A 5646-nucleotide genomic window follows, 5' to 3' on the forward strand; every position below is an offset into this window, starting at 1 on the left:
ACCAGATGACTTAGCCGGGACTGCGCTAAGGAAGTGGTAATCATCTATCCCTTCCTGTCTGTAATCAACCCCAAGCATCCAGCCTGCTTGTACACCCCCCCACCCCCACACAAAATCCCTTTCAGGTTTAAATGCAACCAGTTGCTAAGATACATCAAGCAACAAGACAATAGAGGCGGAGGCGGTGTTTGTTCCAGTACCTGTTTTTTGTTCGCCGCATCACTTGCAGGATTTCTTATGGGAAACCTTGTCCTTCACTAAGATATAAATCTTCCTACAGTTACACTGGAGGCAGACCACAGTCTGAGAGATTTGAAAATTATATACCAAGGGTCCTCAATGTTTTTGAGTTTCTGGGCACCTTTGGAATTTTTACGCAGGCTGGTGGGTGCAGCCACAAAATGGCTGCTGCTAACTCGAATACTAACTCTTCAACATTCCAGGGAGAAGTTGTTTAACAGGATGCTTTTAAAAAATGAACATACTGTTTAAAAATATTTTCTTGCATACACACAGCTTATCTTCAGTGACGCTGTGAAGATCCTTGTGCTGTTGTGGTAGTGGTAGCTGCTGCTGCTGCTGCTGCTGCTGAAGCAACTTTTAAAAAATCTCCACAGCCAATCAGATCTCCAGTGGCTAATCAAAAGTCCTACTGGGCAAAAGTCCCACCTGGCCCCACCCACTTTCTAAAAATACGTGGTGGCACCAAGAATGGTCTTGACAAGCACCGTGGTGCCCATGGGCCCCACGTTGAGGACCCCTGTGATAGCCCTTGTTACAGAAATTTCTTTAGTTCCATGGTCATATAGGGCCAAATAGACTTTGTAGATTCCTGAAATAATAAAAGCCTATTTTAACAGAAAGGACAGCAGGACACAAAAAATGACCGTGTACACCAGGATAAAAAAATGCCCCACCTTCAACACAGCATGGGGACCCCAAAGCATCTTTCTCTAGCCTTAATTGGGAGAGAAGTTAGAATCAGGCGGGTATCCGTGTTGGTCTGAAGTGGCAGAACAGATTCCAGTGACACCTTTAAGACCAACAAAGTTTTATTCAAGGTATAAGCATTTCATGTTCTTCAGATACAATGAAATGGAAGTTATCAGTCCATACATACATATAGGTAGAGGGTGGGGAGCAAATCAGCATACAGCAGTTCCATTCCATGCAGCTTCTGTGGTGCCTTCCATGGATAGAATCAGGTGGATAGCCGTGTTGGTCTGAAGCTGTAAGGTCGCCTCCATGCTTGAGAGGAGATGGATGGAGAGTCTCAGTGAATTACTCTCAGCATTCCACAGTTAAGGATGCATGTGCTCATCAATCTCCAATCTTGACATATTTATTTCCTTCACTATGTTTCCCCCCAGAATAATAATAATTATTATTATTATTATTATTATTCCCAAACAAAAGGTAACCTAAGCTTATTATTCCTGTTTAGTCCTTGTATCTGTTAAATATCTTCATTATGCTGTATGCTAATTAATAATTCTTGATGCATCACACAGACATACTTAACCTATATGCATGGACTGGAAATTTCCATTTCAATGTATCAGAGGAAGTGTGCAGGCACACAAAAGCTTATACCTTGAATAAAACTTGGTTGGTCTTAAAGGTGCCACTGGACTCAAACTTTGTTCTGTGAGAGAAGTGTCATTCATTTCCTATTCCCAGCCATCCCATCCTTCTGCCTTTCCATTCTCCCACCATTACCAGTGCCTTTTTGTGGAGAGTTCATAACTTCACATATCTGCATTTATGTGCCTCAATAACATCCTTATTTCCTTTGCCAATTTTTAACAGAAGCTAAACCAGCAATGTAATGATTTCACCTCAGGCTGCCCTCTTTCTTGATGCATTACACAGACATGATTTTGCGAAACATTCAGTTACGGGAAACATACTGAACTTGCAGCCCGCATTGCGGGGAGGGCGGGGTATAAATTGAATAAAATAAATAAATAAATAAATTTCTGAAAGAGAAGGCATTTTAAATATACCCATGCAGGATACAAGCTAAATAGAGCTACGTGTTGCTGTACAAGTGTGAGAAATGTGACACAGGGTTCCTTTGCAGGAATGGGTCTTGTGTTTCTTTTAACATATCCTCCACCCTAAGCAATAATATTAACAATGCTATTAAACATCAACCAGGTTAGGCAGATCGTCTTGAAGACACTTTCTGGACCTTTGATCTAATGAATGATTTATGCAGCTGTCTGTTGTTGACCAAAGATTTGAATTCTTTCTAATATTTGGAGATATTGGTAATGTATTAATGGCCATTGGCTAATAGCAGACAGATAAAGCTGTCTTTCATGATCTTTGAAGTGGAACTTTAAATGCATGTTCTCATCAGTGACTGCAATTTTGCTGCAGTCGGACCTGTACTGTATGCATTCTCTGAAAATAAAGTGTCAGGATGAAGAAAGGTATAGAATCCTAGAGTAATCACAGCTCGTTGCAGTGTGACGCCCATGGAGAAGTTTCCTTTAGTGGTCAGTGATGGCCCACTCTAATCCCCTTGTAAAGCCATCTATGCCTATGGCGAACACAACATCTACTGGCAGCAAATTTGAGAATTTAATCACTCATTGAATGGAGTAGTGTGTTTTTTGGTCTGTCCTGGATCTATTGCCCATCACCTTCATTGCATGGCCCCATTATTCTAGTATTATGGGAGTCAGAGGAAAATCTCTCTCAGTCCACCCTATGCATATTTTTATAAACCTTAGTAATCTTTTCTCTAACCTGAAATGCCCCTTATTCTTTAACATTTCCTCATAGGAAAGGTGCACCAACCCCTTAATCACTTAGGTCTAGCTCTGTAGTATATTTTTGAGGTACAGTGACCAGAACTGTACATGGCATTCCAAATGTGGCCTCACCATATACCAGGGATCCCCAAACTTTTTCAGCTATGGGCACCTTAGTGATTCCAATGCAGTGTGTTGGGTGCAACAACAAAATGGTTGCCAAGGGGGGCAGGTCCAACTATAAAATGGCTGCCACAGGAGGTGGAGCCAACCACAAAATGTAGGGCTGCCAGATCCCCCAGGGGGGCAAGGGTTTGCCCACTCATGGGGCTCTTGACGCGCCGGCCCGCATCTGGCCGGTGGGGGGAACCCCGCCCCAAAGTGCCCAGATCAGGCCAATGTGCCCAGTGCGATGATCTCACACGGAGGTGATGTCATCACACTGGGCATGTTGCCAGGCGGACACTAGCATTTGGCTTGAAAACTCTATGGTATCAGAGTTTTTCAAGACAAATGCTAGAGTGTCCACCAGCAACGTCCCTAGCACGATGACGTCGCTTCCGGGTGATGTCATCGCGGCATGCGCATGAATGTCCCGGACCAGGAGTTTCTCCCCCCCGGCAACCCTAACAAAATGTCATGGAGTGAATGTGTGTACTGCCTCTTTAAGAGGCTATCCCAGTAGGCCTCAGAGCAAGCAGGAGAGTAGGAGGGACTCAGTGCTTCTCGGTCTCCCTGTTAGCAGCCTGCAGGAGTGCATGGTTTACTAAGAATCTGCAGAACTAGGCCAGGACAACCCTGGCCTAGAGCTCTAAAAACAGCTTAGTTTTGTTATTCCTTGTTCTAATAGCCAAGTTACCTGTCCTACAGTTACTGTTAATCAAGAGGCCTTCAGCCAAATGGAACGGGTTGTTTGTTATTTGCTCCACTACACAAAAGTGTGGTTATGCATGATTCTGTTAGGTCTTCAACACTTTGGGCAGAAGCTCTGTTTAACAAGATGCCTTTTAAAATGAATATATTGTTAAAATTACAAGCATACCTATTCTGCCTGCTAAAAACCCTTATCTAAAAGTATGCATTTTAATTTTGCAGGCATCTAATGCACTTATGCAACATAAAAAAGGGAAAAAATGCTTCTCCTGACTGCCTCTTTACATGAGCCCTGCACTATTACTCGTAACAACAACAGTTGGTGCTGAAGGGCTGGTGAGAGCTCCTTGCCCATGTTGTGTAGAGTAAGAGAAAGATCATGGGCAGATTTTGATAGGAACATAAAATGGCTTTTGAAAAGTAAACAAAATTCAATGTCGTGATGTTACACTTCCACTTTAGTTATAAAAATACATTTAAACTGGGAGGATCTGATGACTTCAGTAATACTTCTTCTACCTGGGTGTATTAAGCATTTTAGCTGTGCAACTCAACTGTGTTTAGTCAGAATCAAGCCCCGCTATGTTTTTTAGAATATCACTCTGTTATTTGCATGAGTGAAGTACTTTGCATAAAGCCACTGCATTATGCCATAGACATCAAAAACTCAAGAAGCCCCAATCTACTTTCAAAAAAACACTTGGCAAGCGCCAGGAAATCTACCAGCAGACACCATGGCAGCCAGTGGCACCAGGTTGGTAGATCTATACAGGGGGTATACAGGCCCATCAATCAAATAAACTTGTTAAGAAGAGGGCCTTTTCAGTGGCAGCAATATGATTATAGAACAACCTCCCAAGGGAGAGGTGCCTTTTGATCTTTAGGAGGCAGTTGAAGGTTTTATTTGGGACTGCATTTGGTTAAGTTTACTAGCAGCCCTGAGTTGTGATTTTAGATTTTGTTTTTTACATTTCTAATGCATTTTATTTGAAGTGTTTTATCTATTGTTGTAAGCCGCCTTGAGCTCTGTAAGGAAGAAAGGCAGCTAACATTTTAATAAATACGGTACTTGCCTTTTTGTTTGTTGTTCCTTTTCTAACAATCCACAGCGTAAAGTTTGTTTTTTTCACTGCCCCTGTACACCGTTGATATGTCCATTGAACTATTCTCGACATCCCTGAGATCTTCAGTGTTAGCCATTTCAGACCCCATCAGCATATATTAAAGTATGGGGTTTTTTGCTCCAATGTGTACCACCTTAAACTTACCCTGGACTCCATTTGCCACACTGTTGCCCACTCACCTGGTTTAGAGTGATACTCTTGGAGCTCTTCATAATTTGCCTTAGTTTTTCCCCATCCCGAATAATCTGGTATCATCTGCGAATTTAGCAACTGCTCACCATGAATGCCAGATAATTCATGAATTAAATAGCATGAGTACCAATCCTTGTGGGACCCAATGGGTCACTTCTCCCTATTCCAAGAATTCTCTATTTACTTCTTATTGTTTAACCAATTTTTAATCAGGGAGAGGACCCGTCCTCTTACCCTATGACTCCTGAGTTTGCTGTGGAGTCTTTGATGAGGTACCTTGTGAAAGGAACGGAAGGCAGTGTGATATAGCCCAGTCTAGTCAAATCTGAAAAGCTAAGCAGGGTTGGTACTTGGGAGACCATCAAGGAAGACTCTGCAGAGGCAGACAATGGCAAACCACCTCTGCTTCTCACTTGCCTTGAAAGCCCCTTGCTGGGATTGCCATCAGTTTGAAGGCACTTACACTCACATATTTTGTGAAAAGCCTTTTAAAAGTCTCACAAGAAGCGGGGACCCGCAATACTTGTTGGGGGGGGGGAGCTCCACATGGAAGAGGAAGCAGCTGCAGGTGAGCCTTCTCCCCCGCCCCTCCCACACTGACAGCGAGGCCCGGGCCCACCAATCCTTCTCCCCCCACCCCCAGCACTGACGGTGAGGCCCGTGTAGCTCCCAGCCGCCCACCAATACTGCTCCTC

This window comes from Gekko japonicus, unplaced genomic scaffold, assembly GCF_001447785.1.
Source record: "Gekko japonicus isolate JY-2015 unplaced genomic scaffold, Gekko_japonicus_V1.1 scaffold37, whole genome shotgun sequence".
NCBI classification, from domain to species: Eukaryota; Metazoa; Chordata; class Lepidosauria; order Squamata; family Gekkonidae; genus Gekko; species Gekko japonicus.